The 22,991-nt window shown below is 47.0% G+C and overlaps 1 long non-coding RNA gene across 1 annotated transcript in view; it reads left to right on the forward strand.

Annotated features, from left to right (window-relative positions):
• Positions 1-4,364: 4,364 nt before the first annotated feature.
• LOC144892563 (uncharacterized) overlaps positions 4,365-22,991 on the forward strand; it is a 65,701-nt gene continuing 47,074 nt past the window's right edge. Inside the window, exons 1-2 of the long non-coding RNA XR_013623762.1 lie at positions 4,365-4,408; positions 4,640-4,776. This is a non-coding gene — a long non-coding RNA (uncharacterized LOC144892563). The remainder of the gene's footprint in view (positions 4,409-4,639; positions 4,777-22,991) is intronic.

Raw genomic sequence — 22,991 nt, forward strand, 5'->3', positions numbered from 1 at the left:
TGAAAAGCGCTATATAAAATAAATGTATTATTATTATTATTATCCCTACACGGGGCCTTACGTTCCCATGCACGGTGACCCAACCGACCACGGTCGGAGAACCGCACCCGCTAGGGTGCACGGCTCCGAAATTTCCTACCTCCCCTTGAACCTCGCTGATTGCCTTTGCCGCCACGGCACGGCACCAACCATACAGTGCGGGGGCTGGCACGAATCGTGCACGTCGGTCCTCGGGAGACCGCCGCCGCACCGATCCCCGCCGGTCCCTGCTGCACACAACTCACCGGGGGCTCACATCTGCTATCCGTCCCGCTAAACGCTACCCCGGTCGGTGTCAATGCTTGAGCCGCATTCTCACACCTCGCGACCCACTCCGCACTCGCACACCCAGGCGTCCCCGCGCCTCCCATACACTCCGTTACTGCACACTCTCCTTCCACATTCTCTGGTGTGCATTCTCCCTCACAATCCGTACTCGTACCTGGACACCCAGGCGCATTCACGCCTTTCACACACTTCAGTACACACTTTTCCTACACACAGTCTGGTGTGCATTCTCCCTCATGCTCTGTAACATGCTCGGGTGTGCACTCCTGCACACCCTCTGCAACACACTCTCCCATTACACACTCCGTAACACCCTCGGGTGTGTACTCTCCTGTTACACACCCAATCATCGCACACTTTTCTCGCTCAACCTGCACCCAATGTCCTCCCCCACTTTTTTTTTTATCATGGTGACCATTTGTTCACCCACTTTGTTCCTTTCCCTGGTGGTTTTGTCCCCCATTTCTTTCAATGGTTTTTCGAATCGCTCACCCTGAGCCTTCATATCGTCCTTTTGGGCGTCTATTTTTGCAGTCACTTCACAACTCCACTCTTCCATGAGCGCTAACAGTTGAGTCATGAATGATTGCTCATCCATAACCCCCACTTGCGCAGCGGCCTCGGCCCTCGCTGCCACGTGCAAGGCGCCGCCATTGTCTTTACCAGCTGCCGCACCCTTTTCTGCCTCCACGACAAACTGTCTCTCCTGGTCCTGAGTCATTAATTTCCCTTCTTCTACCCCCACCGGCATTCGACTGCCTTGGCCAGCCATGGTACGAATACAATTTTGGATTTAACAACTAAATTTCGGTCGCTCGTAATTTCGAGTGCGTTAAACACACTCCAGGTCCAATCCCACTCCCGGACACCAAATGTTACGGCCAATATGTACAATTTGGTGTCCAAATTTTTTTCCAGTGTTCCAAATCCCACTCCTGACACCAAATGTTACAGTTTTGCACGACCCCCGTTCCCTTACCAAGGGGAGATTAAGCCCCTTGTTCTTCTTGGGTCGTCGCAACCGCGAGACTCGAGTCGCCACTTCTGGTCGGACGCGGGACAAGGTTTCGGGACGATGTTCGGCTGTTCGCACAGACCTAAGAACCCACGCCGCCGCGGAAGCGGGGATCAAGTCTCGCACGAACCACGCGCAATTTGAGTGCACCCGAGCGGATGGCGCACCACGTGGTCCGTGCTATTACCTTGGTATTGGAACTCGATTAGAGCGATATTATTTGTACCACGCTCAGTCAATGAGGGAAAAGACGAGACGGTCGAATCAAAGAAATAACAGGTTTAATAATTATTATTTACAATGATCGGTAGCAGAAGCAGAGACACAGGACAGACCTTAGTCAGTCTTAACTTAAAATCCCAGACAATGGGCCCATTCACACTCACAGGGGGATGAAGGAAGGAATGTTCATGCGCTGAACGCACCGGCTTGGTCGTTCAGGAACAGCTCACCCGGCGTGGCCCTCTGGCGGTCACTGCACGTCCCCCGACGAAGGCAGGCAGGCAGGCGGGAAGGATCCTCACAGCGCGTATCTCGAACAAAGGCAGGCAGGAAAATATGTGCATCTCTCGCCCGGCACGGCGGTCCTTCACAGCACGATTAATACAACGGCGCGCTTTCACTCTCGTAACTCAACGGAGGATCTGACTCAAGCTCAACCGCGAACCCAACTTGTAACTCAATTCAACACCGCGCACTCTCAGAACTCTCAAGCGCCTCTCCCCATAACTTGTTCAACACCGCACACTCTCAGAACTCTTACCTTGGTTCAGCGCACCTCTCCTCAGAACTACTAATTCAACACAGTGCTTCGAACTGATAACTCAAGCTCATCACTCAGCGCAGGTCCTCCTCAAACTTAGTTCAGCGCACCTCTCCTCAGAACGCACAAGCACCTCTCCCCATAACTGAGGTGGGGGCTTTTGGGCACAGGGTTATATTGCCACGCCCTGGCCTGCCTCGAATATTCCAAACCATGCCTTTTGCCCCAGTGCTAAGCCACTCCCCTCGAGCCCTGATTGGCAGCTCGTGCTTACCGGTCACTCCCACTTCTCCTGTCCCGCCTTCCTTCGGCCTGCCTCGACTTGTCAGGTCGGCCTCGTGGTAATTTGCGCCAAAACTCAAAGCATCGAGGTGGCATAAAGCATTGGAAGGAGACCTAACTCTCATTATTCTACTCAACGCAAAACTAACACAGGAAAAGGACTACGCTTACATTTACTGTGAAACAACTGAACTATCGCGAGGCTACGTGTTGTAGTGTGACTAAGCTATGAGGGGAAATTAACCTTTATTTGTAAAACACAAAACCGCAACAATATAAAGCTCTTTCTAACCACTGACTGATAACTCACTCACTGATATAAATGTTGAATACCTTCCATTTGGGGTAGAAAGCTGAAATTTTGCAAACTGCTGCAACTCAAAGCCAGTATCCCAGGAAAAATTGCAAAACAGTCGGAAATTTTCCATGAATGAAAATATCAGGGAATAAAGATGGCTGCTGGAGACTCAGTATGACCACGGCACGTCTTTTGACCCAAGACAAAGGAATGCTTTGCAGAATATGGCGGTGACAACAATTGATATTGTAACGGTCGTCTGGTTCGTTCCGGTTGCCTGGTACGAATCGAGCGAGTCATGTTAAAACAATCGTGATAGTCCCCCGCTTCAAATAATCCCTGCTGGATCTGCATCTGAAGACCGCGTTACCAGGCAGATTGCAGTTCCCAAAGCGGGCGAGTGTGCTGCCCAGAGATGACCACCAGACTGATCTAATAAGGCCGAGGAAACCTTGATCATGCGACGCGATCCTCTCCAATAGCCAATCAACCCTTTGCGGGCATTACCAGAACCACCAGATGAAGCCACCAGGACAAAGAGATTCACACGAGACCAAGTAAGGTTTAATGACAAGAATGGCACGGTGAGGGAACAGAATGAGCAACTGCAAATAACAGTGGAAAGTAACAATAAATCAATAATAATAAGTGTGTGTGTCGGTGTGTCTCCTCCATAACTCCAAAACCATGAAACGTAGTGGCTCGCAACTTTGCATGTAACAATTAAGGGAACTTCAAGAGAGTTCATAAATGAAAACTGTATATTTGGGTAAATGGAAACACCGCTTTTGAAGATAATTAATGGGGTACTCTCATCATGAAATACCAAAAAAGGCTTACCCTTAGTTAGCCCACATTCACCTCGCAGGGGTAAGGTGGGCGAATGTGGTGGAATCTGCCATTTTGTTTGGGCCTGATCAAAATGCCTTGCCTTGGAACAAGTCGCAACGGTTTCTGTATGAAACTTCATACCTACGAATCGCTGTATACATCGCTGAGCGCCGATCTTTATACCCTTCCTAGCTCCCCCTTCCTCGCCCACCTTACTCACTCCCCAACCCCGCCTCGCTCCTCGCTCCCCTCTCCCTCCCTCTCCACCTCCTTCTCTCTTCTCTCTCTTTTTCTCTCACTCCCACCCCCCTCTTCGCACCACTCCCTCCCGCAGTGTATAGTGTTCAGAGAGATTGCTTTCCCCCTTCCTTGCTCTTCTCCCCCCTGCCCCTTTCCTTGCTCTCCCCACTTCCTTGCTCTCCCCCCTTCCTTGCTCCCCCACCTCTTCCTCCCTCTCCACTACCCCCTTATTAGCTCCCACCCTTCCTTGCCGCCTAACCCTTCTCGACCCATCCTCATTTCCCCACCCCTTCTCTCTCGCTCCTCCCTATTAATATTCTCGTTGTATTTGCTTGGCAATAATAAAACCCCTCACCTTTGAACCGGTCATACCCGCCTACGAGTCAAGGAAGAAGGGGTACCATGATTATCTATCTTAAACGCCTTCAGACTCATACCACTAGGGAAAGACAAAGAAAAATCAAAAGACAATAAATATTCTGGCTGTGCCCGGCGGGACACATCAGGAACCGATGCAGGGTGGCAGCCCAAGTAAGTCTGAACATGACGCAGGACTCGAGGGAAGAGGTGTGGCTGGCTGAATGAAGACATGGCGTCTCACAGTGAAATTGGTTTTTCAACACCATTCTCACAGTCCAGGAGCGATGCGTAGGTGAGGTCAGGTGAGAATGCATTTCAATCATCACTCACCATTAGCCAAGCCAAGCAATTAAGGACTCGCCGCTTGAACCACCTTTGCGCATGCTCTCCTAACCGCAAGCCCTCCCAAATGTACAACTTTTGTCCGTGTCGCAGTCACACCTCATCTATTAAAAGGTTAACGATTCACAGTAGCAAGTGAAATGCAGCACCAAATATTACACACCTTGGTGTTCATCCTCAGGTACACCAGGAAACCCCCAAGATTATATCATGGACATGGTGTTGGTACCTACCTTCGGTGAAGCGTGCAAGAGAGAAAAGAAGGAAAGAAGGAAGGAAGGAAAGAAAGAAAAACCAAAGAGTGAACCAGCTGTACAGGTTAGTGTTACAACTACATACTTAACGAAAAGCGGATGCAAAAGCTTAGAGCAACAACGATTGTCCGAAATGTATTAATTTTTTTTTTTTTTTTTTTTTTTTTTTTTGTATACAAGATCGAGGCTCGTGAAAGAGCGAACATTAATCACACAGAAAGACAAACCGACACATAAAACATAACATCGGGAGCGGTAGACAAGATGGGGAGAGAGGGGGAAGGACACAAACACAACATTTGAGAGCAGGGACCGAGAGACATGGAGACATCGAGAGATCTGAGAGAGGGCGAGGGCTTTGGGGGGGGGGGGGGCATGGGAAGGGGGCGGTGGGAGAGGTATAAAACATATGGACACTGCCAGGACTTCCAGGAAAGAAGTTGGAATTTCAAACAAGGTGGATCTGGGGTGAATTAGCGGGGGTAGAAAAGATCAATGTTTTGGATGGGGGAAGATAAGAGATGGTGGTGAACAGCTGTTTTAAAGACCTGGAGGGAGGAGTGGGATTGAAGGGAGTGAGGGAGTTTGTTCCAGAGGCGGGAGAAAAGAGGAATGAAAGAGTGAAGGTGAGCAGAGAGCCGAGATTTCGGCAGTTTAACCATCAGAGGGTTGCTGGCAGATCTTGTGCGACCTGTAGGAATATTTGGGGGACAGAGCACAGAGAGAGCTGGGGGTGCAAGGCCGGAGAGGAGTCGGTAGAAGACAGAAAGACCACCTACCTGCCTGCGGTGAGTGAGTGAAAGGCCCTCAGAGATAGCTTCATCGCGGGAGATTCCAATAATTCTGAAAGCTTTGGTTTCAACAGCGTGAAGCCGAGCTAGGTGTGAGGCAGGAGCACCGGCCCATAGCGGAGAACAGTATTCCATTGAGCTGCGGATGAAAGCCTTGTATGTGGTGAGGAGCTCAGGTGTGCCGAGGAAGGACTTCGCACGACGGAGGATGCCCAGTCGGCGACTGGCTTTGGAGGCCAGCTTGGAAATGTGGTTTTCCCAAGAAAGATCATGGCAGATAGTGAGACCCAAAATCTTGAGCGACAGAACTTCTTGGAGAGGATTGTTGAGAAAGTAGATGGGAGGGTTGTCCAGTCGATCTTTTCGGAGAGACATAGTAAGAGTGTGAGATTTGTCAGGATTGAAAGACATGTTCCACTTGTTTGACCAGTCTGTGATTTTGTCCAGGTCTTCAGAGAGTGAGGAGGCAGCAGACTGCCGATCTGAGGGAAGAGGAATGGAGCGGCAGAGAGTGGAGTCATCAGCAAAGAGATAGAGAGGATTTTCGAGAGAGTCAGAGAGATCATTGATGAAGACCAGAAAAAGCACGGGGCCCAGAACACTGCCTTGGGGAACTCCAGCCTGAACAGGAAGAGGAGATGAGAGAAACCCATTCAGGGCCACACGTTGACGACGACTAGAGAGGAAGTCCGCCAGCCATGCGTGGAGATTTCCATGGATACCAAAGGAGGAGAGTTTGGTGAGCAGAGCGGGGTGCCAGACCGTGTCGAAGGCACGTGATATGTCGAGGGAGACAGCTCTAATTTCCTGTTTGGCATTGAGGACCTCCATCCATTGTTGAGACAGCAGAAGCAGCATGTCCAGAGTAGAGTGACCTGGTCTGAAACCAAATTGATAATCAGAGATCAAGCCATTGGAGAAGAGGAAAGATTTCATATCCGAAGCAATGATGGATTCCATGACTTTGCTGATAATTGGGAGAAGGCTGATTGGTCTGTAGTTGCTCGGATCTGTTTTTGCACCTTTTTTGTGCAAAGCGGTGATGTTGGCTGATTTCCAAGCAGATGGCAGTTGACCTTGAGCAAAAGAGAGGGTGAAGAGAACAGAGAGAGGGTGAGATAGAGCAGCAGAGCAGGATTTTAGGACCCGTGGGCTGATGCCGTCGGGTCCAGTTGCAGAATCAGAGTCGAGGGTTGACAGAAACTTTTCCACCTTGTCAGGAGGAAAGGACACGGAGTCCAGGAGCAGCAGGGTACGACTGGGTATGGTGGGTACAGAGAGGGATGGGTTTGGGACACAAGATTTAGTGGCAAACACAGAGTTGAGGCATTCAGCTTTTTCACGTGCGGAGTCAGCTGTGTAGCCGTTTGAGGTAAGGGAGGGGATGGAGGGGGAACAAACACCAGAAACGGATTTGACCAGACGCCACCAGGATTTGGAAGAGGGAGACAGATAAGAGAGTTCGGTCTAGAGAACGGAGAGATATTGTTTCCTGGCTCTCCTGAGGGTGGACACACACTTGTTTCGGGCTTTGTGAAAGGAAATGAGATTTCCTTCCGTTGGATTTGCTTTCCAGGAGACGAAGGCAAGTTGTTTCTGGGCAACAGCCTCACCACAAGATTCCGTGTACCATGGACGGGAGGAAGGGTATGACAACTGAAGACGAGATGGGATAAATCTGTGCATGAGAGAGAGCAATTTACTTTGGAAGAATTCCCAGGATGAGTTGATGTCAGAGGTGGTAGAGATGGGAGACCAGTCCAGATGATTGATGGCTGCTTGAAGACCGTGCCAGTTGGCCTGAGTGAAATGCCAGACTCGTCGACGCTGAGCAGGCTCCCTGAGGATGGTCAGAGAGATGTCCACTTTAACAAGGACATGATCAGATGATCCGATCGGAGCAGAAGAAGAGCAGCAGACATTTTCAGCGAAGTTAGTCATAACCAAGTCCAGAAGAGAAGATGTTCCGTTGACTGAGATCCGGGTCGGGAAATTGACAGATTGTGTCAGTCCCAGTGAGTCGCAGAAGTCCTTTGCTGAGGAGCCATGGCTGGTGAGAGAGGTACCCACACCCAGCCAACTGGCATGATGACAGTTGAAATCACCACATATGAGGAAGAGAGAGTTGGGATGAGTAGATAGAAGTTGGTCCCTATCATCAGACAGCGAGATGTAGATGGAGTCATCACCGTTTGGTGGACGGTACAACACACATATGAACAAGAGGTGGGAGCGAAGGGGAAGCCGTAGCCAGAGGTATTCCTGGGGGTGAGGTGGAGAGAGTGCAGTGCAGGGCGAGTGAGGAAGAGAGTTTTTGATAAAGATAGCAACCCCGCCTCCAGGACGAGGCTCAGGTCTATCATACCGGAGGAGGGAGTAGCCCGGGAGAGATACTATGGAATCAGAGACATCATAAAGGAGGAAAGTTTCTGTTAAGCAGATCACGTCTGGTTTGACAGAATCAACCTGTATGGAGAGATCAGTTAAGTTTGAACGAAGGCCCCGGATGTTTGAGGTCCATACCGTTAATGAAGAGGAAGGGGGAGCATCAGATACAGAACAGGGGGGAGGAGGGGTAGGGTAAGATGTGGAAGAGGTGGAAGAGGTAGGGAGAGCTGTTGAAGGTGTGTCAGAGATTTCAGAATAGCTCGGAGAAAGGGAAGGATGGGGCGGACAAAAGGTTTGATGGTGATTGGGTGAGCCACAATGAGGTGTTATTTGAGGAGGGGGAAGAGCGAGGCAGAAGGTTGGGGGAGATGGAGGTGAGAGTTTGAAGGGGGAAGAAGCGGGGAGGACGCTTTGAGGAGGGGGAGTGAGAGGGGGGAAATTGAGAAGCAATGAGGGTGGGGAGATTTGAAGGGGAGGGGTGAGGGGGGAGTTTGGGAGGGAAGGGACAAGGGGAGGGATTTGAAAGGGATGGGATATGGGGGAGATTTGGAGGGGAGGGGTGAGGCAGGAGTCTAGGAGGGGAGGGGCGAGGGGGCGTCTTGGCGGGGAGGGGTGAGGGGGTAGTTTAGGAGGGAGGGGGCAAGGGGGGAGATTTGAAAGGGATGGGTGATGGGGAAGATTTGGAGGGGAGGGGTGATGGGGAAGATTTGGAGGGGAGGGGTTATGGGGAAGATTTGGAGGGGAGGGGTGAGATTGGATTTTTGAAAGTGTACGATTTATGGGAAACGAACATTTATTGCAAAATGAGTTTCTTGTGACCTTCGAGTTAAAAATACGTTTAAGGACGCTGGATGGAGGATGGAGTGCAGGAGAGTTTAGGGAATGTAGAAAAAAGGCACTATAGGAGATGGATATTTTTTTTGGGATGAATTGATTTGGTGAGCAAGTCGAAAGCAGCCTTTTAAAGAAGAAGAAGAAAAAGGTGTTATAAAATATGACGGAATACATAACTTGAGGGGAAAGTGTAAACATTGAAGGTTAATGAGTGAAAACTATCTGGGGAAATGGGGGAGAAACACGTGGTCGAAGAACGAACGAACGAATAAGAATGAATAAACGAATGAGAACAGAGAAGGAAATGTTTTTTTTTTTTTTTTTTTTTTTTTTTTTTTTGAGTTGAGATTTACACAAGGAAGTAGGCTATGGGTGAAAAGACTGGGAATACAGAGAACGAAAGTTATTGGATCACAAAAGACGGACCGCTGAGAAAAACAAAGCCTCAAGGTTGTACAGTGCACACTGTACAAGGCCTCAAGACACGACACGAATTAACACGATTTTCAATACAGGTATGAAAGATTTGAAATACAGGTATGATACAGGTATGAAACCTGTATCATATGATACAGGTTTCATACCAATACAGGTATGAAAAATTTAAAAAAGAACAAAAGCTTAGAGCAACAACTATTGTCTGAAATGTATTAATTTAAAAAAGAACAAAAGCTTAGAGCAACAACTATTGTCTGAAATGTATTAATTTAAAAAAGAACAAAAGCTTAGAGCAACAACTATTGTCCGAAATGTATTAATTTAAAAAAGAACAAAAGCTTAGAGCAACAACTATTGCCCGAAATGTATTAATTTTAAAAAGAACAAAAGCACAAAAGCTTAGAGCAACAACTATTATCCGAAATGCATTAATTAAAAAAAGAACAAAAGCACAAAAGCTTAGAGCAACAACTATCGTCCAAAATGTATTAATTTAAAAAATAACAAAAGCTTAGAGCAACAACCATTGTCCGAAATGTATAAATTTAAAAAAGAACAAAAGCTTAGAGCAACAACTATTGTCCGAAATGTATTAATTTAAAAAATAACAAAAGCTTAGAGCAACAACTACTGTCCGAAATGTATTAATTTTAAAAAGAACAAAAGCTTAGAGCAACAACTTTTGTCCGAAATGTATTAATTAAAAAAAGAACAAAAGCATAGAGCAACAACTATTGTCCGAAATGTATTAATTTTAAAAAGAAGAAAAGCTTAGAGCAACAACTATTGTCCGAAATGTTATCATTAAAAAAAGAACAAAAGCTTAGAGCAACAACTATTGTCCGAAATGTATTAATTAAAAAAAGAACAAAAGCATAGAGCAACAACTATTGTCTGAAATGTATTAATTTTAAAAAGAAGAAAAGCTTAGAGCAACAACTATTGTCCGACATGTATTAATTTTAAAAAGCACAAAAACTTAGAGCAACAACTATTGTCTGAAATGTATTTTTGCGGTTCTCTATGCCGGCCTTCTTCCCCTTATCAAGGGGGGATTAATCCCCTTGTCTTTAATGGGCCTGGCGGAACCGAGACTTATTACGTCCCTCCCGGACACACGCGGCGTAGGGTTTTGGGACTACTTTTCGCTCGTACCTAATTCCCCGCGCTGCCCTGGGAGCGAGGAAACTAGCCTCGCACGAACCACGTGTGATGTGAGTACGCCGAGCGGATTGCGTACACGTGGTCCGCGCAGTCTTAATTAGTGGAACCCGATTGGAGCGATCTTATTCGTGCCACGCTTAGTCAAATGAGGAAACCACAGGAACGATCGAATCAGAAAGAAAGAACAAGGGTTTAATTATTCCCACACGTATTTACAAGTTCAAGGACGAAGAGACACAGAGCAATCCTTAAGCAGTCTTAACTTATTGAACTTCGTCAAGTTCATCACAACGCGAGTCCTTTATCTCTCTCTCCCTCTCGCAGCAAAGTCCTCTGGTATAAGTCCTTTTATCTCTCTCTCTCCTCTGCGAGTCCTGTCGAGGGCATTTGCGCAGCGGTTCTTATAGCTATGCCCCCGAACCTTCTGGAACTCACCCGACTCTTCTCACCACGCCCTCTGACGCCACGCCGCCGCCAACACCCTCGAGCTCTGATTGGCGGCTCGTGATTACCGTCATTGCTTCTGCCACTCCGCCTCGACTCCGCCCCGATCCTCCTCTGCCTGCCTCGTGTTAACTCGCCCAATATGAACCAACGTTAACGCAAAAGGGATTGAGGCTAAGGACGTAGGATGATCGGTGGCAGTAGGGCCTATTTTCCTGGCTCCGACTCAACGCAGAATTAACACTGGAAAGGAACTAAGCTCACAAATACTAAGACATAACTATACTATTGAGAGGCTACATGTTGCTTATGTGACTAACTATGGGGGACAGACTTTAACCTTTACTAAACTCACTTGACAGACTCAAAACCACAACAGTATTAATTAAAAAAAGAAGAAAAGCTCAGAGCAACAACTATTGTCCGAAAAGTATTGTTGTGGATATGAGGATTGTGTTTTTTTATTGTTTTATTGTGGACCCTCCTGCCTCCAGTCTGTGTATAAAGGTCAAAGGTCGTTCCGTAGTTATTTCATAAACATCCACCAGCCAATCATAGATTTCCTCCTTGTTGGTAGTTATTTCCTTAAATCTGTGTAGTAGGCTAAGGATTTGTCTTCCATTAATTGACACTCCATTGTACCGAATTCAAAGAGATAGATCCCCTTTCATTTCCATTTAATAAAGCCTCAATTGCCAACTGCATTCGCCACAGCTATTGGGCGGTTTTCACCGCGACTCCATTAGCCACGAGGTAGGCTTGGAGAAGAAGGGGGAGGAGCTGCCGAATCCTGGGCGTGCCCGCCCATCGTCATCAAGGGTGGAGCCAGAGGGCCTGTGCCAACCAATCAGGGCCGAGGCGAGCTCACCGATGGGTGTGTTCTAGAGGCCGGCGGCTTGATCGCCCGCGGGCGTTATAAAAAGCGCGCGCGGAAGCCCTTGACACAAGTGCGAAACCAGAAGTGCGCCAGAGACGGCAGAGGAGTCCAAGTCCACAAGTGCGAAACCAGAAGTGCGCCAGAGACGGCAGAGGAGTCCAAGTCCAGAAGTGCGAAACCAAAACTGCGCCAGAGACGGCAGAGGAGGCCAAGTCCAGAAGTGCGAAACCAGAAGTGCGCCAGAGCCGGCAGAGGAGTCCAAGTCCAGAAGTGCGAAAGGAGAGTTGCGCCAGGGACGACAGACAAGCCTGAAGAGAGTCCTGCGAGTTTGTGAGAGAGGGAGAGAGAACCCGTCACGCCAGACCCCCCACCAGCAGCGTTGGCTCCACCAGGCAGCTCCGACCCGGTACCTCGCGCACACCACAGGATCGGTGGCATCGGCGGCCGTCGAGGTCCAGCCCAACGTCCCGTGCGGGATCAAGCTCCAGCCAGCTCCGTGCCTTCCTCCCCCTCCAGCCACCCACCTCCTGCCATTCCTGTCATCATCCCTCGTGTGAGTTTGCTCGTAGTCCGTTTTGTGTGTCTCGTCCAGGGTATAAGTTAAGCCTGTTTAGATAAGCTAGCATTTCACTGTGTCTCCTTGATTTCTTCTGTAAATTATTTTATTATCCTTCCTTCTCCTTGGTTACTTTTGGTTGTAAATAGCAAATAAATCATATTCGTATTTCAAACCCTTTTCGTCTTCTTCTTCTTCACATCCGTGTCGTCTTTGTCTTTTCCCTCATTGAATATCTGTGGCACGATTTGGCCAACGTTTCAGGATCGGGTCTAGTCATTGTTAACGGTTCGGGCCGCGGCGCCATCCGCTCGGCAAATTAACATCTTATCCGCGGTCCGTAACAATTGGTGCCTGGGAGTGAGATTCGGACCTGAAGTGCGAATAGCGCGCTCAAAATTACGGGTGGCCCAAAATTTTGTTTTATTTAAAATCTTAAATTTGGAAATCGTGCCATGGATAGTCAAGGCGGCGGGATGCCGGTGGGGGAACTAGAAGAGGGGTTAGGGGTAACCCAGGACCAGAGGGAAGGAAATGGAGGAGAACAATGAGGAGGTGGTTGAGGAGGTTTCAGGCGTGCAAAATGGCACCCTCGCGCACGTGGTTGGAGAGGCGCAAAATGGCGCCTCGCACGAGCGCGCGGTAGCCGAGCCCGCTGTACCAGCGGGCTTTAACATGCAGCCGTTTGACATGCAGCAGTTCATGGCACGGTTCAGCGAATACATGGCAGAGTCGATGTGCGACAACGAAAAAAGAAGCAGGGAAATGGAAAAATGGAAAACAGAATGGGGGAGCGACTAGGAAATCAAATCGGGGGGCTAGAAGCTAAATTTGAGGGTTTTGACAAGAAATTAGACAGTAAATTTGCGGGGTTAGACAGTAAATTTGAGGGGTTAGACAACGGGATAAGAGGGGTGAAAAACGGGTTAACGGGGGTGGAAAAGAGAATGGCTGCCCAGGAGAATCAGATATAGGGGGTGAAAAATGGTTAACGGGGCTAGAAGATAAGATGGAAGGCAAATTGCGGGAGATAGGGGAGCAATCCGCCCGGGAAATCAAACGGATGGGGAACCAGATAGAGGAGGTGAAAATTGGGTTAGAAGGTAAACTGGATGCTCAGAGGGATGAATTGGGACAGATGAGGGCGGCATCTACCAAAGAGATGGGAGAGATGAAGGAGGAAATAAGACGAGGTGTAAGCGAGGAGGGCGAGGAGGTAAAGCGAGGTGAGAAGCGTATGGAGAAAGAGGTGAGGAATAATACGGCAAAGTTACAAGGGGGCATAGAGGACCTGACGCAGGAGGTGGAACAGCTGACGGTGGGACAGACGGAATTAGTGGAGCAGGTGGAAAAGAACACTGCGGTACTAGGAGGGTTAAAGGCGACACAAAAAGAACTCAAAAATGACTTGATAGCGACGAAGAGGGAATGTCAGATGGTACGTGAGGGACTGACAACGAGGATGGACGAGGTGATGGAGGCAATGGAGACAAAGGACCGGGAGGTGAGGACGCACATAGAAACGGTCAAGGTGGCCTTCGAGGACGAAATTGAGGAGACGCACCGGGAAATAAAAGAGGTGAAGCAAAAAATTGTGGCAGGTGAGAGAGGATGTACACCTGGAATGGAAGGATGCACACCTGGATTGATGGAGCGTGTATGGGAATGCACACTGGAGTTGGTAGTAAGGCACGTGGTTGGGTGTGCAAACGAGTGCACACCTGTGGTTGTCACAGAGGAGGTGACCGAGGAGGGAGCGCGAAGAGGTGTGTTGGTGAGGTGTGCGAACGACGAGTGTGTGCAAAGGTGTGCGGTGGTCAGGTGTGTGACAAAGTCTGTAAGCGGAATAAGTGTACCTGGGTGTGTCAGGGAAGGTGCAATGACAAAGAGCATGGAGACGGCTGGATGTATGAGCAAGGAACGGGCTGCGGGGTGTGAGCATGCAAGTGGAGCATCGATGCTAACCGGGTTAGCGGTTAGAACGACGTTTAGCCGAAGCGGGCCCTCGGTGCGTGCCGGGCAGCTTTGCGTGCCGCGGGGATCCGCGGGGATTGTGACCGCGGCGGTTTCGAAAGAACCGCCGTGCGGGATCCACGCCGGGCCGCGCTCTGACCGGCCGTGTCCGTGCTCCACTAAGCGGAGCGGGCGGCCCGGTAGGAAGGGTCGTCATGGCGACCCCTTTTTGTTGCGGCGTTCCGGCAGGGCGAGATCGGGCCATTGGACGGCTCTGTGCCGAGATGGTGCGTGGGATCTCGGCCCGGGTAAACCTCCTTCCCTGCACCGAAGGCCGGACGGATCCAGCCGCCGGCACCAAGCAACCCGCATTCATTGCTCGGCTTTACGAAGCCGAGCTTTGGAGATGAATTGGCGCACCGAGAGGCTCAAGTGAGTAGACGTGTGATGAGGATAGTGTTTTGGACCCGAAATTAGAAAAAGCAAAATTTGATGATTGGCAAGGGATTGGCAGAGTGATGATTGGCAGATGATTGGTAGTGATTGGCAAATTTTTAATTGGCTGGAATTCGGTGTGCAAAATTGGTAGTGAGAGATACCCGATGTGGTGGGATGGCAACTTTGCCATCTCTCACAGCGGGGGCAAAGGAGCAATAGATTTATGGGGTTGGCAGTGAAAACTAGCCCGGGAGGGTTAGGGTAATGATAGGGATCTAGAGAAGATGACCTTAGGTAACGCTAAGGTTAGGTAATGACAATGATACCTGTAGTGGGGACGCAGGTAGATTAGTTTGGATGATAATGACGTGGTATGTGCTTAGTTTAAAGGGAAGACGGGGAGCACTAAGTTAGCAGGGCAACAGGTAGTTCAGATGATGCCGTGTGTGTGGTTAAAAGGTGTGATTGCACAGGTGTGCAACTGAACAGGTGTATGGAGCAGTGTGTGAGGGAGTGATAGTGATGTGAGTTGTGCTGACCAAATGGTCCAGGGAGGAAGGAGGGTGCAGGTGGCACCACGTGTGATTGCACAGGTGTGCAACGACAGGTGTATGGAGAATGGTTGTGTGGAAGACATGGAGTGTGGAATATATGGAGTATGGAATGGATGGTCGTGGAGTGAGTATGGTGGAAACTGTGGAGTGGAGTGGATGGTGCGAAGGTGTGGATGGGGGAAAGGAGGATGGACCCCATCGCGAATACCCGGGGAGGGTAGTGTAAGAGTTAGGTAGAGGGTACAGGTAAATTGTGGTTGGATATTGGCATCTGTGGTGCGTGGTGGAAGAATGGTGATTGAATGGGTGCATTAGTGTTGTGGAAATGGCTGGGCGTGTAGCCTGTTAGTGTGTATAGTTGGTTGGGCACTCCACCACTGTGAGGATGTCGGCCAGGTGAGGCCGCAGGTGGGCTCTGGGAGCCGGTAGTTGTTGTGGATGGGGCCCGAGGATCCGGAGGACGGACCCGGGTAGCCCAGTGCCAGAGGGCACCAAGGGGACACAGAGCCAGGAGGGGCCTTCCCCAATTAGATAGGTTAGGTCAAGGAGCTAGGTAAGCTCGGGTGGCAACTACAGTGGTGGAGGTGTGCAGGTGGGTAGACCTGCTGGGAGAGCTACACGACTCAGCCCTGAAATTGTGCAAGGGCACAGGGAGTTGCATCGGGGGAGTGAGACCCCAAATTGAGGAAGCACCACAGTTTGGTCAATGGGAATTTGGTTCTTAAAACCACATAGAGTAAGATGGCCAATGGTTTGGCAGGGAAAGACCCCGTGTAGTGTAAAGTGTGTTAATGTCATTTAGAGGATAGTTAGGATTAAGAATCTCCTCGCACCATCTACATCCACTCACCTGAGGTGACGCTACTCCACACCATGCCATGGATGTTTTGTTATTTTATTATTTTGATGCAAATGTTTGGATTGTGAGACGCATCATGACGTGGGTGTGACATTGTGCTGATGTTCCATCTCTTCCTCCTTATGAGGATTGATGATGAATTGGGTGATGGCAAATTTTGGTTAGAGGGATTGTGGTGACGAATTTGGTGTAGGAGAAATATGGGGGAGACGTGACAGTAGTGACGAATTTGTAAAGGTGTAGATTGTTGTAAATATGGGGTAAGGGCAAGGGTAGAGTAGGTGACAGGGGGTGGGGGGGGGGGGGTGACGTACGGTAGGGACGAGCTTTTCTCCGCTCCGTCTCCATACGCACCTTGCCTTGCATTGCCTTTATTGATGTGTACCCTTGTGACCTTACCCCTCGCTCATCTGTCTTTTCCCCCCTTGTCTCCCACATGAGGACTGTGCGCCACTGGGCGCCGAGGGGAACGTGCGTGAGTCCGCCATTGGGCACCCGGAACTCTCGCAACCACAGCTGTCTGCATCGATGCACCACCTTATGGACCACATGTCTGTGGCTGAGCACCACTTATGGACCCCATGGGTTGGGGCATGGCCCGTCTGCTGGAACCAGCCATGAAGGCCCGAGATCTTGCTGGCGGACCTTGGCCACAGGGCACCTATGCCCCACAGGTGAACCACACAAGTCAGCCCTGTGGGCCATAAATAAATAAAAACGGACACATTTGGTGCATTTTATTTTATGTGCAAATAGGCCACCAGCAAAGAAGATGACAACAACTGGAAGATAACATGGCCAGCAGAGGGAGCCGAAGAGCAAGACACCACCAAGGGTTTGTTGGTTTATTTTTATTAAGAACTGTGGTGACTGTGCACCGATTGGTGCTTGAGGGTGCTTTGGTGCGTTGTTGGGTGCTTCATGGTGCATTGATGCAGGGCAGACTGTCTCCCCTCCCCCAAAAGAACAATCACAGGTCCTGGGTTAGTATTGGAAATAAAAGTAGAGTCATTGTAAATAATGCGCCCCCACCGTAAATGTATAGTTTGAAGACAATTCCGCAATTCGGTTAGCTGTGGGCGTGAGTCTGTTAGGTAGGGTGCAATGGAGCAGTGGGACATATTTATTTATGTTTTAAAACTGTCACACTCAGGGTCAGGTTAAATGTAGAGGGAACTACACCTACGTGCCACACTAAAAGTAAAGGTAAGAGGCCCGGGACGTGCCTAAGAGGAGGAGGGTGCAGTGTTGTGGATATGAGGATTGTGTTTTTTTATTGTTTTATTGTGGACCCTCCTGCCTCCAGTCTGTGTATAAAGGTCAAAGGTCGTTCCGTAGTTATTTCATAAACATCCACCAGCCAATCATAGATTTCCTCCTTGTTGGTAGTTATTTCCTTATTCTGTGTAGTAGGCTAAGGATTTGTCTTCCATTAATTGACACTCCATTGTACCGAATTCAAATAGATAGATCCCCTTTCATTTCCATTTAATAAAGCCTCAATTGCCAACTGCATTCGCCACAGCTATTGGGTGGTTTTCACCGCGACTCAATTAGCCACGAGGTAGGCTTGGAGAAGAAGGGGGAGGAGCTGCCGAATCCTGGGCGTGCCCGCCCATCGTCATCAAGGGTGGAGCCAGAGGGCCTGTGCCGACCAATCAGGGCCGAGGCGAGCTCACCGATGGGTGTGTTCTAGAGGCCGGCGGCTTGATCGCCCGCGGGCGTTATAAAAAGCGTGCGCGGAAGCCCTTGACACAAGTGCGAAACCAGAAGTGCGCCAGAGACGGCAGAGGAGTCCAAATCCACAAGTGCGAAACCAGAAGTGCGCCAGAGACGGCAGAGGAGTCCAAGTCCAGAAGTGCGAAACCAGAAGTGCGCCAGAGACGGCAGAGGAGTCCAAGTCCAGAAGTGCGAAACCAGAAGTGCGCCAGAGACGGCAGAGGAGTTCAAGTCCAGAAGTGCGAAACCACAAGTGCGCCAGAGACGGAGGAGGAGTCCACGTCCAGAAGTGCGAAACCAGAAGTGCGCCAGGGACGGCAGAGGAGTCCAAGTCCAGAAGTGCGAAAGGAGAGTTGCGCCAGGGACGACAGACAAGCCTGAAGAGAGTCCTGCGAGTTTGTGAGAGAGGGAGAGAGAACCCATCACGCCAGACCCCCCCACCAGCAGCGTTGGCTCCACCAGGCAGCTCCGACCCGTTACCCCGCGCACACCACAGGATCGGTAGCATCGGCGGCCGTCGAGGTCCAGCCCGACGTCCCGTGCGGGATCAAGCTCCAGCCAGCTCCGTGCCTTCCTCCCCCTCCAGCCACCCACCTTCTGCCATTCCTGTCATCATCCCTCGTGTGAGTTTGCTCGTAGTCCGTTTTGTGTGTCTTGTCCAAGGTATAAGTTAAGCCTGTTTAGATAAGCTAGCATTTCACTGTGTCTCCTTGATTTCTTCTGTAAATTATTTTATTATCCTTCCTTCTCCTTGGTTACTTTTGGTTGTAAATAGCAAATAAATCATATTCGTATTTCAAACCCTTTTCGTCTTCTTCTTCTTCACATCCGTGTCGTCTTTGTCTTTTCCCTCATTGAATATCTGTGGCACGATTTGGCCAACGTTTCAGGATCGGGTCTAGTCATTGTTAACGGTTCGGGCCGCGGCGCCATCCGCTCGGCAAATTAACATCTTATCCGCGGTCCGTAACAGTATTAATTAAAAAAGAAGAAAAGCTTAGAGCAACAACTATTGTCCGAAATGTATTAATTAAAAAAAGAAGAACAGTTTAGAGCAACAACTATTGTCCGAAATGTTATCATTAAAAAAAGAAGAAAAGCTTAGAGCAACAACTATTGTCTGAAATGTATTAATTAACTAGAGCTTCCAGGGAAGCAGAACTCAATTGAACTGACTGGACAACTTTAAAGTAGGTCAGTTGTCTGTACTAGATTTGACTTAAATGAAAAGCCAACAACCTTGTGTCATAATTTTAAGGTCCATGTATCCTTATACTTGTCCTTGTTTTACAATTGATACAATGTTACACTTTGCAACAATGTTGCAGAAATATAGTTGTGTAGATAAAAGGATTGAGTTAAAAAGATTTTTGTCAATTTCTATATATACATTTCACTTCCGTAAATGTTGTGTTCACTTCTTTCTCAGTTTCATCATCCTAAATTATTGTGCTTTTCTTCAGAGCTGAAAAAAATATGCCGGCCTATGGCGGCCATTTTGTGACAGATCGGGTTGACATGCGATAGCAACCTACCTTGTGTGGTAAGAGTCTCACACACCAAGTTAGATCAAAATCCATAAATATTTGTGGACGCTAAAGTTTTAACGTCGTTTCGGAGCTGAAAACAATATGGCGGCCATTTTGTGACGGATCCGGTTGGAATGCAATAGCCACCTACCTTGTGCGGTAAGGGTTAAACATTCTAATTTTGATCAAAATCTGTTAATATTTGTGGACGCTAGAGTGTTAACGTCGTTTTCATGACCAAAAACAAAATGGTCGCCTAAGTCCGCCATTTTTCAACGGATCGGGCTGAAATGTAATACCAACCTGGTCCTTGGGGTAAGGATGCTGCATGTCAAGATTGATCAGAATCGGTTGATATTTGTGGACGCTGGTGTGTTAATGTCGAAAAGTTAACGGACGACAGACGACGACGACGACGACGACGACAGACGACGGACGCCGGAGGGTTCAGTATGTGATTAACTCAACTGGACGGTAGTCCAGTTGAGTTAAAAGTAGAACAAAAGCTTAGAGCAACAACTATTGGCCGAAATGTATTAATTTAAAAAAGAACAAAAGCTTAGAGCAACAACTATTGTGCGAAATGTATTAATTAAAAAAAGAACAAAAGCTTAGAGCAACAACTATTGGCCGAAATGTATTAATTTAAAAAAGAACAAAAGCTTAGAGCAACAACTATTGGCCGAAATGTATTAATTTAAAAAAGAACAAAAGCTTAGAGCAACAACTATTGTGCGAAATGTATTAATTAAAAAAAGAACAAAAGCTTAGAGCAACAACTATTGTCCGAAATGTATTAATTTAAAAAAGAACAAAAGCTTAGAGCAACAACTATTGTGCGAAATGTATTAATTTAAAAAAGAACAAAAGCACAAAAGCTTATAGCAACAACTATTGTCCGAAATGTATTAATTTAAAAAAGAACAAAAGCTTAGAGCAACAACTATTGTCCGAAATTTATTAATTAAAAAAAGAAGAAAAGCTTATAGCAACAACTTTTGTCCGAAATTTATTAATTTAAAAAAGAACAAAAGCTTAGAGCAACAACTATTGTCCGAAATGTATTCATTTAAAAAATAACAAAAGCTTATAGCAACAACTTTTGTCCGAAATGTATTAATTAAAAAAAGAAGAAAAGCTTAGAGCAACAACTATTGTCCGAAATGTATTAATTAAAAAAAGAAGAAAAGCTTATAGCAACAACTATTGTCCGAAATGTATTAATTTAAAAAATAACAAAAGCTTAGAGCAACAACTATTGTCCGAAATGTATTAATTTAAAAAATAACAAAAGCTTATAGCAACAACTTTTGTCCGAAATATATTAATTTAAAAAAGAACAAAAGCTTAGAGCAACAACTATTGTCCGAAATTTATTAATTAAAAAAAGAAGAAAAGCTTAGAGCAACAACTATTGTCCGAAATTTATTAATTAAAAAAAGAAGAAAAGCTTATAGCAACAACTATTGTCCGAAATGTATTAATTTAAAAAATAACAAAAGCTTAGAGCAACAACTATTGTCCGAAATTTATTAATTAAAAAAAGAAGAAAAGCTTATAGCAACAACTATTGTCCGAAATGTATTAATTTAAAAAATAACAAAAGCTTATAGCAACAACTATTGTCCGAAATGTATTAATTTAAAAAATAACAAAAGCTTAGAGCAACAACTATTGTCCGAAATGTATTAATTTAAAATAGAACAAAAGCTTAGAGCAACAACTATTGTCCGAAATGTATTAATAAAAAAAACCAAAAGCTTAGAGCAACAACTATTGTCCGAAATGTATTAATAAAAAATAACAAAAGCTTAGAGCAACAACTATTGTCCGAAATGTATTAATTTAAAATAGAACAAAAGCTTAGAGCAACAACTATTGTCCGAAATGTATTAATAAAAAAAACCAAAAGCTTAGAGCAACAACTATTGTCTGAAATGTATTAATTAAAATGGAATACCGCAGCTCAATGGAATACTGCTCTCCCCTCTGGGCTGGTGCTCCTGTCCCCCAAATATTCCTACAGGTCGCACAAGGTCTGCCAGTAACCCTCTTATGGTGAAATTGCCAAAATCAAGACTCTCTGCTCACCTTCAATCCTTCATTCCTCTTTTCTCCCTCCTCTGGAACAAACTCCCTCACTCTCTTCAATCCCTCTCCTCCCTCCAGGTCTTTAAAACAGCTGTTCACCACCAGTTCTTATCTTCCCCCATCCAAAACCTTGATCTTTTCTACCCCTGCTAATTCACCCCAAATCCACCTCGTTCAATTCCCAATTTTAATTCCTGAAATCCCATCTTGTTTATCCAGTGTACCCCAGCCCTTTCTCTTCCAAAGATCTCCTGATGTTCCTGTTCTCTACTGTTATTGTACTTCCCTCTCTCTCCCCCTGTTGTCTCCCACTCTCTATATTATATGTTCTATGTGTTAGCTCTTATATGAGCCTCGACTGAATATAGAAAAAAAACAATAGCTTGTCTTGTATTATTATTAAAACGTTTCGGACTATGCTGAGAGTTAACGTCGTTTTCAACATCACCTGGCTTGCGACATTAGGTGTAGACTCAGGTCTGTGTGACGGTGGACAATAAAGAGGTCACATCGTCAAATAGAAGGACCAACCTTTATTAACTTACACTGTTGTACTACATTGTGTTGTAACATGTTACACCAAACTGCACTAACTTGCACCATACTGTACTATTATATGCTGCACTAACCTGCACGGTGCTGCACTAACATGCACAAAGCTGCACAGGCCTCCTCTATGCTGTACTAACCTGCATGCATCATACTGCACTATTATATGCTGCACTAACCTGCACCATACTGTACTATATTATATGCTGCACTGACCTGCACCACATTGTACTAGTATATGCTGCTCTAACATGCACAACGCGTCACTGACCTGCACTATGCTGCACTAACCGGCACAATACTTCGCTGACCTACACTATGCTGCACTAACCTGTACGATACTGTACTCTATTATATGCTGCACTAACCTGCACCACACTGTACTATATTATATGCTGCATTAACCTGCACCATACTGTACTATATTATATGCTGCATTGACCTGTACCACATTGTACGAGTATATGCTGCACTAACATGCATAACGCTTCACTGACCTGCGCGATGCTGCACTAACCTGCACAATACTTCACTGACCTGCACTATGCTGCACTAACCTGTACGATACTGTACTCTATTATATGCTGCACAACCCTGCGATATGCTGCGGTAACCAGGACAAAACTGTAGGGGAGAGTGGGGTAAGTTGAGCCTAAGGGTAAGTTGAGCCACCCCATGTTTCTTAGAAAGTGAAATATTTGAAGGTGTGTGAGCGCCATCTATACTTTCATAGCAACAGTCTTTCTTCCTGAGTACACATGCAGAGGAATATGAAGCAGGGGTAAGTAAGATCTAATGAAATTTGTATTTTTTTCGGAATTTCCCAAGCTTTGAGTTAAGGTGTTTTGAGGGTGATAACAATAGAATTAATGGAAGCTTAATGAATTGTTTATGTAGTAATGTGAACATGAATGGTGTAGATTATTTACCTGAGAGTATGAATTGTAAATTGAATTAATACGTGAAATGAGCATGTTTATATTCAAAGTGGCGCCCGTGGGGTAAGATGATCAATTGGGTCAGGTCAAGTTGAGCCATGGCTCATCTTACCCCATGAACATGTGTGCAAGATAAAGTTACTGCTTTATACGCAAG

This window comes from Myxine glutinosa, chromosome 6 (assembly GCF_964187855.1).
Source record: "Myxine glutinosa chromosome 6, kmMyxGlut1.1, whole genome shotgun sequence".
NCBI lineage: Eukaryota > Metazoa > Chordata > Myxini > Myxiniformes > Myxinidae > Myxine > Myxine glutinosa.